Here is a 15,274-nt window from a genome sequence, read left to right on the forward strand (position 1 = left end):
GGAATTTATGTTTTCATTTTCCAAGAATGAGTTCCTTACATGCTCTTCTGACCACTAGGATAACCACTGGAATTTGAACTAATGAGGCATTATTGTTCTGCGTGGTGGCCTATAGACTTCAATAAGCCCAGAGATTCCACCTCAGACCTACTGTAAGTATAAGTTTAAAATCAACAAATTTGCAGTCCTCCCATCTCCCTTTTTTGGACTCCTCTTTCCTCCACAAGATGTTAACTATCAAATAATTGTAGATAATGTTTTAAGGTACTTTAAAGAGCCAAAGGAATATATTTCTAAGTGTAAGATTTCAGGACTTTTAGAAGCTGATGGAAAAGAAATACATAATAGGCAAAGCCAAAACCAAGAATTCTTGCATTTGGACCAATTCAGTTAAATTGAGAGGGGAGAGAGGGAGAGGAACGATAGGGAAATGGTAATCTAACTGTGAATGAAGCCCTTCTGGGAGAGGAACTGAGCATCGTCCAAAGAGTCAAGCCTTCATCCCCACAAAGATATGGAAGGTAAATTGAGTCTTTGAAGATGAATAGCAAAGTGATAGACTCTAAAGAGGTACTTTTGGTGAGAAAGCATGCTTTCCTCCCCTAATGCAAGCACCCTGAGGTAAATCTTTGTTCATCTGGCACACTGTTCTGCCAGTGTCTCTCAAAATTCCCAGATACCCTTGTTGTAATTGTTGTTGCTTATCTTTTGTTTTCAAAGAGAAACAATGACATCATGATGTTGCTCGTGAGTTGGCTTTAAGCAAGGCAGAGTTACACAAGTCACCAGCCTCATGCTCTCTTCCAGTGTCATCAAAATCCAGTGGCAAGACAAAAGTCAGATGACTAACAATGATCTGGGATGCAGTGGGTGACCTTGGAGTCTTTATATCTGACCAAGCTCTAAGAGCTCCACAATGCCTACTTCAGCAGCTTTCATAGTCTTTGGAAAAAATTGTTTTCATCTACCCATTTTACCTGGGATATCTTCACATACTTGAGGTAGACATCCCCCTAACTCACCAATGGATTTGAGGCTTAGGTCCTCAAGTACAGCCATTTTACTGAATCCAAACTTCACCAAACAAATCCCCTTAACAAAAGAATTTGTTCTGCAAAATTTGGACTCAGTCAAAAGGCTATGCCCAAGGACCTAGAAGACCACATGTGGTGTGGAGGCCACAGGTTCCCCACCCCTGCTTTAGCCTGTCAGCCCCAGTGATTTTAATGGTGTATGCCAACTATGCATGCTACAGCTTCTTGGAGTCACAGGTGACAGTTGGGTGAGAAGTGGACAACAAAGGTGAATAACCACTCCTGAGAAGCACTCAGGAAGCCCTCACACTAGAGAGGCTAGTCCTCCCTGAAAACCCCATGCATCCAGTTCAAGGCAGTTCATAATCTAATGATGCAATAATGGGAAGGAACCTCAATGTGTAGAGGAAAAGTCCTGCCACCAACTGTACTAACTGGAACTGAGTGAGGGATAAGTGACTATTCCAAACATCTACCCTTAAAGCTTGTACTAAGCAAAAAGAGGAAGAAATGACCATTTCCTATGTCCCTTATAGGGCATAAAATGCTTAGACTTAATTTGACCTAACAGATAAAATCCAGTGTAATCCTTCTGTTGGAAACTCTTACATGACATCAACATGCCTACAATTTAGGCAATTTTTCTCCTATTTGTCTTGCTTCCCTACCCAAAAAAATCAGGGAATTCCATGATATGACTCTACCTACACTGCTGTCAACATTTTCCCTTGCACGTAAACAGCATACAAAGCTTAAGGATATGTACATTTATTTACAGGTCTAAGAAAACAAGTTGGTGCCTTATCAGAGTTCATGGAAAATATTAGCATTTATTAATGTTAATGACTTAAGTTCATTAATGTTAATTAACCCTTCTGGGAAACTTGTACAGAGGCAATCACTTACAGTTCATGTATAGGAGCCTCTAGAAGGCGTTGCCTCTTCTAGTTTCTGATGCCTGCTGTAGCTTTCCAAAATGCCCAGAAGGTGGTGCCCTCATCACTCCTCTGCAGTTTTCCACATTCCAATTCAGGTTACTAACCCTACAAGTCTCTACAACTCAAAACCTACAGAGTTGGTCATCACTCTCTAGCAGTTTACCACCTATGGTTTTCTATAGCCACCAAAAGGTATCATCCAGTGAGATAGTGTGTGTAAAAAGTTTTGCAAACCTTAAAACACTATATACATGCCAGCTATCATCATCATTATTATTACTGGCTATATCTGAAAATTCCTTTCTGTGAGACCCCTTTGAAAGAAATATAGCTCAAACCATAAAAGAGCAAGATGATCCCATTCTTTTAAGAAAAAAAAGTTTCCCAGCATTCAGGATATATCCCTAACCCCCTTATCTCCAAGTTGTCTTCATTTTGGACACCACATTGGGATAAGTTAATTCACAATTTGAGATCCTTTTTATCCCATCATGTAGACCATGTTTTACACATGTGCTAGTAAGTCTAGAAGCTTTCAAAATATCCCTATTTGAGTTCTGTGAGTCCTCTGCAGTTCATTAATTGAAGTAAATTCTTCTTTATCATTAGCAACTTGGAGACTAGCTGTGTGGCAGAGAAAAGACTGCAGGTAACTTGCAACGTGGCTTATAAACTCATAATTCTATGGGGCAAGTTAGCATTATTAAAGGTACCTTCTTAAATTTTGAGACTACCAAGAAGGTAAGGTAAATGTTTTCACTCTCCCTCAAAAAAAAATCTCTGATGCCATTATTGGAAGTCTGGGATATATTGACCACTGTCTCATTTCAGATGGCAGAAATTGCTTCAGTTCCGTAGTTTTCTTGTTAATGTGACTAATATGCTCTCAAGTACTATGGGGAGGGGGAGAGATCCTAACAACCAGGAGGAAAGGAAAAGTCTCATGTTAGAAGAGGCATTTTAGTTACTTTTAAAGGAAACTAAAGATTCTAAGAAAAAAAAGGAGAGAAGGAAGTGATTTCAGGCATGGGACATATCTGTACAAAGACACTGAGATGGGAGATGGAATATCCTGTGAGAGGAAGAAGAAGCAGTCTAATTTGGTTGGAATATAGAATATAGAAAGGGTAGTAATATGTAATAAACCTGGAAACATGGGCTAGATCCATGTTATAAAGAGATTTAAATGCCAAACAGAAAAGTTTCTGTTTAATCCTAGAGATTATAAATGTGAAACCACCAGACCTTATTATACCAGGAATAGCATGGTCAGACTGGTGATTCAAGAAAAATACTTCAGTGGTGATATGGAAAGGATTAGAGTGGTAAGAGACTTGAGGAAAGGGGACCAATTAGGAGGCTATTTCAATAAGCTAAGTAAAAGAGAATAAGGGTCTAATCTAAAGTAGTGGTTGGGTAAGTGTAAAGGAAGTGATTTATGTGAGAGATATTGTGGAGTTAGAATTCACAAAGATGGAGACTGAAGGGATATGTGGATAGAGAGAGTGAGGGTCAATGATACTCCTGACATCTAAACCTGGGTGACTGAAAGATGACCTTGACATAAATAAAAAAGCTTAAAAGGTGTAAAGGTAAGTTTGAGGGTAAAGAAAAGTTATTTAGAAATGCCTACAGGACATCAGGGCAGCTAGGGTGACACAGTGGATAGAGTGCCATACCTAGAGCCAGGAAGATTCATCTTCCTGAGTTCAAATCAGGTCTCAGATATTTAGTAGCTATGTGATCCTGGGCAAGTCACTTAATTCTGTTTTCTTCACTTCCTCATCTGTAAAATGAACTGGAGAAGGAAATAGCAAACGATTTCACTATCTTTGCCAAGAAAACCCCAAATGGGGTCATGTCAGACATGACTCAACAACAACGGCATAGGACATCCAGTTGGAAATGTTCCATCATCAGCTGACTGGAGCACAGGGAAAGATGAAGGCTCGGTATGGAGATTTAGGATTTATATTCATAGGCATGATCATTGAAACCATGGAAAATGATAAAATCAGCAAGAGAACATAAAGAAAAGAGAAAGAGAACCAGGACAGACTTTACATATGTCTACTGCCTAGAGATATAGGATGTGAATGGAGATCCAGGAAAGGAGACTGAGAAAGATCAGCCAGAGGAAGAGAAAAATCAAGAAAGAGGGCAATGTCTGAAACCTCAGAAGGGGGAGAGTGCCCAAGAGAAGGTGATCAACAATAAAGGTTACTAAGGATTAGAACTGGGCAAACGTTGCCAGATTGGGAAATGTCACAATAAATCTGATGGCACTTCCACATAATAGCCCTTTAAATACTTGAAAACAGTTCACAGTTTCCTAAATCCTTTCTATTGGGGAGAATCAGATCTCTTGTGAGTTCTCAACACCTCTGCTTCATTCATTGTAGCAACTCTCAAAAGTCCCTAGCTTGGTATTTTTCTCCTTCCCTCTTTCTTTTTAATTTTAAGGCCCTATGAATTAGATTTGTATGACTCCTGGTAAATATAATCTTACCAACCCTTGTTAAGTGTACTCCATCCTTGGGAAGGTACCAAGTTCATCTGTAGCACCTTTCTTAGTTTTTTTGCATATACCTAAGAAATCAGCAACCAAAGTCTATTCTTTCTTCTGTTCCCATGGGAATATTAATAATTTAATAATTTAATATTCCCGTGGAAATATTAAAGAATGACTGTGTTCCCCAAGACAGTCTTAAGTGCTTTAGTTATATCAGAAACTGTTAAAGACAACAGTTTCATGGGTTACTGGTCAGAAATGGACCTACACAAGATTGCAAAGTCTGTCTTGTATTCAACACCACCAACATGCCCTTTTCATAAAGCCCTTTCTCCAGTTTTGTACCTTCATCCTCTTATATTGATCCCTTTACTCAGAAAATTAAGTGACTTTATTGACAAATCCACACAAAGATGTTAACATCTCCCTGTGTTAACTTCCTATGTATATTTGCATTTTTAAAAGGATACCTGCAGAGGAAACTGCTTAATCCAAAGGAATGAATCTTTAGCAGTCAGATTTTGTGCTATCTTGGCAAGTGATATAAAAATATTTTGTTTAGGAAGAGTCAAATCTGTAAGATTGCGGTACAATTAAATCCACTTATTCCATGTTCTTTTCAACAAATCGATGCTTGCAATGATCACTTAGAATAAAAGTTGACTCTGCTGCTAGATAAAATGGATTTTCTGGCTAGAACCAAGGATAGTTTTTGTTTCAGGATAGATCTGGGATTAAGGATAACATTACTATTTCCTTTCTTTCTCCTGAGGGTCAACTAGAAAATGTTTCAGTGTTTTTACAGCCATGAGATGGTAACTCTGTTACTCTAAACCTGAAAGAGAGATACATTAATATGATAAGAAAACTATGAAATATGGTTACTTTTGGCAAAAATATGAGTATGGGTTACTAGATATTACAGGGAAAGTCCCGTCCATATTAAAAGTACTCTGCGGGTCCATATTCACTAAAATTATAGTTTATGAGTACCCACCAATGCATTAAACTTTAATAGTCAGCCAGCCATAGGACATAAAACAAAAGCATTTAATGAAATGCCACAGTAAGAAAAGTATTAATAAAATGTATCTTCTATAAACCTGGGGCATACTCTCCCAGAAATATATGCACCATCAGTGGAAAGACTAAACACAAACTGTAAGCACACATCAAGGGAACATAGATAGAGTGTTACACAAGTAAGGATTTTGTGTTCAAGCTTCATTTTTCAAAGAAGACCATGACATCAGAGAAATGATGACATGACTTGCACTTGACTTGGTTTTGAGTAAGGGAGGGATGTGCAAGGTCACCAGCCTCACTTCTCCTCCTGAGCCATCTGGATCCAGTGACCAGATATTCATCAGGATGACTGGAGATGACCCAGGATGCAATGGGAGATCTTGGCCTTTTTTGGCTAAGCCAGGTACTCACTTAGAGTGAGGTGACGTCCATTCAGTGAATAGGCCTCTTTAAGAAGTAATCAGAAAGTGTACAAAAATATTTATAGCAGCACTCTTTGTAGCTGCCAAAAACTAGAAATCAAAGGGATACCCATCAATTGGGGAATGGCTGAATAAATTATGGTATATGAATGTAATGTAATACTATTGCACCATTAGAAATGATGAACAAGATTTCAGAGAGTCCTGCAAAGACTTATAAGATCTGATGCTGAGTGAAAGGAGCAGAACCTGGAGAATTTTGTGCACAGCAACGACCACAGTGTGCAAGAGTTTTTTCTGGTAGACTTGGATCTTCATAGCAATGCAAGGACATAAAAAAAAACTTCCCAAAGGTTTTCTAAGGCAAAATGCCTTCCACATCCAGAGAAAGAACTATGGAAGTCAATCGCAGAATGTAGCAGATCATTTTGTGTGCGTGTGTGTGTGCATGTGTGTGTGTGTGTGTGTATTATGTTTGGGTTTGTTATATGATTTCTCCCATTTATTTTAGTTCTTCTACACAGCATGACTATAGTGAAAATGTATTCAGTAGGAACGTATGTGTAGATCCTATGTAGAATTGTATGATGTCTTGGGGAGGGAGGGGGGGTAGGTAGGGGAGGATATTCTAAGTTTTATGGTAGTGATTATAGAACATTAAAAATAAAAATAATTAATTAATTAATTTGAAAAAGAAAAGAATTAATCAGAGAATGGCCCTTTTAATGAGCAAAAGAAAAAAATATGTAAGTGAATCAAGGTGGGAGGGAAAGAGCAACACTTACTGTGGATAAGACTTACTGTCTTAAGCAAGGTGGGTTAGGGTTCCACAAAACAGCCATTAAGTGGAGTTTGGGCAGGGACCTATTGGTTGTGTAATCTATGGGTTTCAGAGTGCACTGGATTTAAGGTTTTGGGAAAGAAAAGAAAGAGAGAGACAGGGAGGGAGGGAGGAAGGGAGGAAGGAAGGAACGAAGGAACTACGGAAAGAAGGAAAAGAAAGAAATCTAGCCAGTAAATAAATCTCAAGTTAACTGGGAATCCTCTGGCCATCCAAATTTACCTTCCTTTGGAGAGGAGAAGGAACCGGGGGGAACGGAAAGGAGAGAATGAGCTGAATTAGCAGCTCGGTCTACTCACAGGTTTATATTCATCCTTTGTTTTCAAAGAAAATTAAAGAACAGTTAAGGAACACATGTAGCAAAGGTAGATGTACAAAGGTACATGTACAACAGTACAAATCTCCAAAATGACAGGGTTACTGATGTCTTCTGGTGAAGCATCACCTTGTTCCCAATGAATATGTTACACCCTCTTATTCTCTTTCAGACATTCAGTCTCTGCCAGATTCCCCTGGATGCTGCTCTGTGAGACACAGTCTTTGTTTCACTGAATGATGCTCTGCTGGATACCACTCTTACAGATGCGTAGCCTCAGCCAGATGCTGCCAGGCACAACCCTCCTGGATACATGGCTGACTGGGCAGCTTCACTCTTTCTCCAGTTTCTGGCTTCAGTTGAAGTCCTTGGCTGTCTCTTCCTCATGAGAATAGGCTTAGTCTACCAAAGGATTGGATTTTAGCTGAGACATGAAGGAAGCCAGAGAAAGCAGGAGAGAGAGACAAGAAGGTGGAAATTCCATGGACAGATGATAGAAAGTGAAAATGCAGAAAAAGAGGGTATAAAGTATTCTGTACAAGAAATAGGGAAAATCTCAGTGTCACTGGATTGTGGAGAATGTGGGGATGGGGGGGATAGAGAGCAGAATATAAGAAAACTGAAAAGGTCAGAATGGGCAAGTTATTAAGGGCTTTAAAAGAGTGTTATATTTGATCCTGGAGATAATAGACAGATGCTGGAACTCATTGAATTTGTGGGGGTGGGGGGGAGAGGGGACAGAGAGGGATGAGAAGACTGACATGATTAGACCTGTGTGAGGTGATAGAGGCCTACACCAGAGTGGTAACCATGTCAGAGGAGATAAGAGGAATGAATGCATGAAATGTTTTGAAGATGAAATCTATAGGACTTGGCATCTGATTGGATATGGTGGGTGAGAAAGAATGAAGAGTCAAAAATGACACGTAGGATATAAACCTGCGTAACTGTACTGTTGATGTTCTCAACTGTAAAAGGGAAATTAGGGGATTATAGACAAAAGATAGCTAAATTTTGGAAATGTTAAGTTTAAGATGTTTATAAGACATTGGGTTGGAGATGTCTAATAGACAATTGGAGATAGAAACCTCAGTGTCAAGAAAGAGGTTAGGGCTGGATAAGTAAATTTGGGAATCATCAGCACAGAGATAATAATGCCTTCACAGGAGCTGATAAGATCACCAAGTATTATAGAGAGAGGAGAGAAAAGGGACCAGGACAAACCCTGAGAGACACCCAGCATTAAAAGAGGCCTGGAGGAAGATCCAGCAAGGAAACTAAAGAGTGGTCAAATAGGAAGGAGGAGAACCAGGAAAGAGCACAGTCACACACAAAAAAAAAATGGAAAAAAGAGATTATCAGGAAGTATCAAAGACTACAAAGAGGTAAAGAAAGATGGGAACTGAGAAAAGACTATTAGATTTGGCAGGTAACTTTGGAGAGAGACTTTTCAATTAAGTCATGAGATCAGAGCCAAACTGAAGAGTTAAGAAGAAAGAGAGAGGAAGAAAAGTAGAGGCATTTATTACAGATAGTTATTTCCAGGTGTTAGGGAAGGAAGGAAGGAAGGAAGGAAGGAAGGAAGGAAGGAAGGAAGGAAGGAAGGAAGGAAGGAAGGAAGGAAGGAAGGAAGAAAGGAAGGAAGAAAGGAAGGAAGGAAGGAAAGGATAGATTAATTAAGTGCTTAACTATGTGCCAGAAATTCTGCTGAACACTTGGGGATAAAAAAGAATGAGGGATCCTTCTCTCAAGGAAAGAGCTTGGAGAAGACAGCATATAAAACAGAACTGGAAAAACCGAGGTGGAGTTTGGGGATGGGGTGGAAAAAGAGCATCTGTTGTGGGGAATGATTTTGAAGTCCACAAAGTCGGAAACAAGGCCAGAAGGAGAAAGAAGACAGGCAGGCCTGATCTCTTCCACACTATGGAGATCCCAGACAGGTTTGTTTGTAGGTGACATCACTTTGGTGATATCATTAGTCCTGTTCAAGAATGAAGGACAAACAAGCAATAGGGAGGCAGCCAGTAAAAGAGAGGTGGGGTGGAGATGTTGAAGGTAAGTGAATATAAGAGGGACCAGTCTGTTAAAGTAAAAGGAATGGTATGGGACCACTCACTTTGGCAACCTCTTTATATGAAACAAAGGTGAAGGAGGCAATAGTGGCAGAAAGTACCTAAGTAATGTAAGACAAGGAGGTATGGATGAGAAGTTCTCGGTGAATGGCTTCACATTTTTCAGTGAAATATGAGGTAAAGTTTTCAGCTGAGAAAGCAAGGGGAGGGGAACCATGGGAAGCTTGAGGGAGGATGAAAATGTTGGAAAAACCACTGCAGTAAATAGGATGGTGAATTGATTAGGGAAGTGTAAAAAAGATGGCTTTGCTTCAGTGAGGGATCAGTTCAGATTAGTAGCATAAATCCTGTCAGCACAGTTTGTCAGGGTGAGATTGGTATTAGGATGAAGGAGCAAGAAATTCAAGAGAAAAGGACAGGGTAGAATAGAGCTGGTTCTTCATGGGGTCAAGATGGAGAAGGAAGAAGAGCATGGCTAATGCAAGGGTGATGTCCCGGGAAAAAACTGATGAGTAATTAGAGATCATGGAAAGGATAAAGAACAGGGTTAAGGATTATAAGAAAGAGGAAGATGTGGAATGAAAACAAATTATCATATAGTAATTGTAGCAGCTAGGTGGCATAATTTGAATAGAGAGTTCTGACCTTGGAGAGTCGGGAAGACTGAACTCTAATCTTGCCTTGGATGTTTACTAGCTGTGTGTCTCTGGACAAGTTGCTTGACTTGTCTACCTCAATTCCCCCACCTGTAAAATGGGGATAAAAGTAGCACCTACCTCACTGAGTTGTTTTAAGGGTTAAATGATACAATCTATAAAGTGCTTTGCAGACCTTAAAGTGCTACATAAATGCTAGCTATTATTATTATAAAAGTTTAGCTTTCATGAGCATTGAAGTGGAATATTTGTGGGTGATGGCAGGATCAAGAGTGTACAGGTGAGGTGAGGTAGAGGACAAGGTCATAGGAAATGAATAAATTGAAGAAATGGAATTTTATGATATTTGAGAGAGTATTAATAAATATATTTAAGTATCCCTAGTATGAGGGAAGAAGATGGGGAGAACAGAAAGAAATATGAGCCAGGCATTGAACTTATTGAGAAAAGAAAATGAGTACCCTAGAGGTTAGTAAAAGCTAAAAGCTACCAGAATCCTTATTGGATAATAAATATGGACTGAATAAAAGTCAAAGAAAGAGAGAATACTGAGTGATAGTTAGCGAGAACCTGGAAATGGCAATAGGGAGCAAAGCATGTTCCAACTTTTCCACAAGGACCAATGAGTTGGGAACATGAGTGAAAGTACTAGCTACCCTAGATGTCCTAGTCATGAGTACAAGATCTCTTATTTGTAGGAACTGAGTCTCAGCCTTAGCTACAAAGGTGAAACAAAGCATAGACCTACACCTAGCTAAGGAGTTGGTGCCCTCAAAAATGAGTCTGTCTCTCCTTTTTGACTAAAATTTCTGGTCCAAAAGCTTGAATTTTTCCATCATTGACACTTTACCTTTATTTGTAGTTAGCACTCCCTATGCCTCTTACATTTCTGAATAGTATCTAAAACCTAGATTACTCCTTGGTCAATGTTCATATAAATGTTATTCATCAAACAGCTCTGGGGTTCAAGATTCTCCTTTTCTAAAATTAAAAATTTCATTTCCCCCATGAAAATGAATGGGCAGAGAAAGGAAACATAAACAAAGCTTGGCACAGTGGACAAGATTATTGTCTCTTCTACCTATCTAGCAACTTTCCTAGTCTTTCATATTTAGGTACAACCAGCAAATACCCTTGTGAGTTTATCTTGACTTTATTTTTACCGTCAAATTTTGTTCCTTCTTTTTTTTTCCCCTGAGGTTATCCCAGCACAGCAATGATATCTGTGACCAATACAAGACAAATTGGACAGATGCATCATTTAGAGGCCAAATCCAGAAGAGCATTCCAGTCCCCATTTTCCACTTCCATTCCCCACCCCCCAAAAAATAACATCTGCTTCTAAAGCCTTGTCCTTGATGACTCAACTTCTGTGTACATGGCTGGCTGCCTTGTTTGCCTGACAGCTGTACAGCTGTAGCCATATCCACTTCTGACATTAGTTGCTGCTGTATAACATCTGGCTTTTCCCCTCCACCATACACTTCCCCCTCAACTGTTGTGTGGGGTAAACCCTGAAGGAAGTAAGGCATGATTCTGGGAGGGAAAAAACTTTGCTGTTATAGGGGTATTAAACTTGCAGTCAGGCTTTAGAACAGAAGCTTTCTGATTTGGTGCCCAAGGCTCTCTGTTAGGGCAAGAAAAAACTTCCCACCAACAGGTAATACATGGGGAAGCAAAAACTAAACAAAGCTTTAGATCACAGAAGAGATTGGAAGGGATCATCTTAACGGAAATGGAAAAAAAAAAAGAAGAGAAAAAACACTGGAGCAGAAAACATGTAAAACTGCCTAAACGAAAAGCACAGCCTGTCCAGAGAATGAGTAGGACTTGTCTGAGCGTCACCAGAGGAGCTTACCAACTACTTGCTGAAATAAACCACATTAATTTTTTTTATTTTTAAGTCATTTTTATTTCTTTAAATATTTTCCAATTATATGTAAAAAAAATTATCTTTTTGTAAAATTTTTGAGTTGTAAATTCTCTCCCTCCTTCCTGCCCCTTCTCCCTCCCTCATGAGGTTAGCTATATGCTACTGATTATGCCTTTAAAGTTATACAAAACATATTTCCATATTAGCCATGTTGAGGGAGACCAGAAACAAAATAAAACAATAATGCTTCAATCTTCGTTCAGAGTTGATCAGTTCTTTCTTTGCAGGTGGATAACATCATTTTCATCATGAGTCCTTTGGGTTGTCTTGTCTTGGGTTGTCTTGATCAGAGTAGCTAAGTATTTCATGGTTGATCATTGTTACAATACAATACAATACTGCTGTTACTATGTGTGATGTTCTCCTGGTTCTGCTTACTGCATTTTGCATGAGTTCATTTAAGTCTTCCCAGGTTTTTCTGAAAGTATCCTACTCATCATTTCTTGTAGCACAATAGTTCTCCATCAGACTCATATTCCATAACTTGTTCAACTCTTCCGTAATTGACATAAGCATTTATTAAGTGCATACTATGTGCTGGGCACTGCGCTAAGCCCTTTATAAATCTCATTTGATCTTCACAACAATCCAATGAGGTAGGTATTATTATTATTATTATTATTATACACATTTTAGAGTTGATGGAACTGAGGAATTTTTCTGGAATGAGGGTAAGGAACCAGAGAGAACAGAAAGATGACTCCCTCTTTGAGATAATTTCTCCCCAGAATGAATCAGGTTCATATGAAGCCAAAGCTTCTTCTCATGTTAAGGTATACCACTGGTTAGACTTACACTCAAAAAATATAGAACAAAAAGGAAAAAGTCTTTTATATACCAAATATATTTACAATAACTTCTTTTGTGGTAGCAAAAAAAATCCCTGAAAACTAAGAGGATTTCAAGAACTGAGGAATAGCTGAAAAAAAGCTATGGCATGTTATTGTGATGGAGTGCTGTTGTGTGTTTTAAGAAAAGAGCAAATAGACGACTTTACAAAACATAAATTGATACAGAATGAAGTGAGTAGACACCGGAAAAAAAAGCCGTATTATAGAATTTATACTACAAAAATGAAAAATTTTGAGAACTTTTGTAAATTAATGAAGAATGAAATAGATAGAACGAGGAGAATAATTTATGTAACAATACAGTAAAATAAACATCTTAGAAAACTAGAAGAATTATGATCAATAAAATAATCATTCATGATTCCAGAGGACTAATGTTGAAGCATGCCATTCATTACAGAGACCTGAGAGAATTGGGGTGCAGAATAATGTACACATATATGTGCATTATGTATATATACAAACACATAAATGTATTCATATTTTAAATGTAAAATTTTTATTATATATACATATATGTGTGTATATATTTATTTTATACAAGCATTGGAGGAATTTGTTTTACTTCACTATATGTATATTTGTTACTATATTTTTTTTTCAATAAAATAGAAAAGAGAAAAAACATTCTTCTGTTAATTTTTTAAAAATTGAAAGCGGGTACTACTGAAGTAAAATGTTTCATGAACTTGCAAATGAAGTTACTGAATTATTAGTTTTATTTAATTGTTTTACTTTGTCACAAGAGAACTCTCTTGAATCAGGAACAATCTAGAAATGTTTGCAATATTAAAAAAACACATCAAACAAACTGAAAGTATAATTTTTAATTTAAAAAATACTACCAGATTGTCTGTTGTGAGAATCAAATGAAATGATTGTAAAGCACTTAGCACAGTGCTAGCACATAGTAGGTGTTATATAAAAGCTTATTCCCCTTCCCGTCTGTTACAATCACTTCCAACATCATCAATAAATTGAAATTGATTTCCCCAAAGTTACCAATGATCTCTTACTTGCCAACTCTGATGATCTTTTCTAAGACTTCATCCTCCTGGACCTATCTACTACATTAGACACTGAAGATATTTTCTCTTCTCTTGGTTTTTGTTACAATACTTTTTTCTGCCTCCCCTCTTACCTATATGCCTTTTCCATCCTTTTTGCTAGTTCATCATCCATATTGAGCCCCTAACTATCAGTGACCCACAGGTTCTGTCCTTGATCATCTTCTTTCTCTGTACTCTTTCTCTTGGCAACTCTACCATTTTCCATGAGTTTAATATCATCTCTATGCAGATGACCCAAAGCAACAGTCTCTCTCCTGAGTTTTAGTTCCACATCACCAAATGTGTATAATACAATTCAACCTTGATGTCTCAGAGACATTTCAAACTTACGTTCAAAAATGAGCTTATCTTTCCCCGCCCAAAAAAGTCTTCTCCTCTTCCAAACTTCCCTATTTCTTTTGAAGGCACCACTGTCCTTCTAGTTTTCTAAGGAGGTAACCTCAATCTTATCCTGGACTGAACATCATCCCATATAATCAGTTGGCAGATCTTGCTATTTCTACTTCCAGATAGTTTCTCACATCTCACTTCTCTCTATTCACACAGATCTCATTTAGTTATGGCCTCTGGCATCTCTTACCTGGATTATTTCTACATCTTCCAATTGTTCTCCCTGTCTCAAGTCTCTGACCATTCCAGTCCATCCTACACACTATTGCCAAAGTGATTTTCCCTAAGTGAAGATCTTACCAGTGTTATCTCTCTCCTCAATCAATTCTAGTGACTCCCAAGTATCTCTAAGAAAAAATATTACTTTCTCTGCTTAACCATTTAAAGCCCTTCATAACCCAGATCTAATCAATGTTTGCTGAGTGTTGAATAGCTCACTATCTTTCCAGCCTCATTAGATATGACTTCCTTTCTCACACTCAGACATTTAATCAAACTAGTCTTATCACTGTTATCCAACAAGATACTCCATCACCAGTCTTCATGCCTCTGTACCGGCCATTTTACATGCCTGTAACATGTTCCCTCCTTACTCCTGCCTCACAGAATCCCTATCGTCTTTCAACATGTGGTTCCAGCACTACCTTCTATATGAAGTCTTTCCTGGCCACATCTGCCCCCACTCCCTCAAATGCTAATACCATTCCTCCAATACTACCTTGTATATAACTACATTGTACATATTTGTATTAATTCTTTTTATGTTTATACTGTACATACTTATATGTGAACTTCCTCATTAGAATATAAAATTCTTGTAGGTTAGGATTATTTCATTCTTTGTATTTGCATCCTCAGTTTCTAGCACAGTGCTTGGCACTTGATAGATGCTTATAGACTGATTGAGTAAGCAATTAAACACTGATTGTGTCATTGACCTGTACTCAGGGAAGGAAAGAGAAAGTTCTGGTACCCAAAGATACGGGTTTACCTAAGCAAAACACACAATCCCTCAGCCATTGTAGCCTAGTAAACCCCATTGCCACTGGCCGGGGTGGTGGTTTTACATCCAAGGAGAAAAACATGGATGCTAATACCAATTCCATAGCTTTATAGCCCAATTAGATCCTGTACTCTTAGTCCTCAAGTGTCCATCCTCTTTACTTTAGTGGCCAATCATCTTTGACCTCATCTCCCATCACCGAGGACCGAT

Source organism: Notamacropus eugenii, chromosome 1 (assembly GCF_028372415.1).
Source record: "Notamacropus eugenii isolate mMacEug1 chromosome 1, mMacEug1.pri_v2, whole genome shotgun sequence".
Lineage (NCBI taxonomy): Eukaryota > Metazoa > Chordata > Mammalia > Diprotodontia > Macropodidae > Notamacropus > Notamacropus eugenii.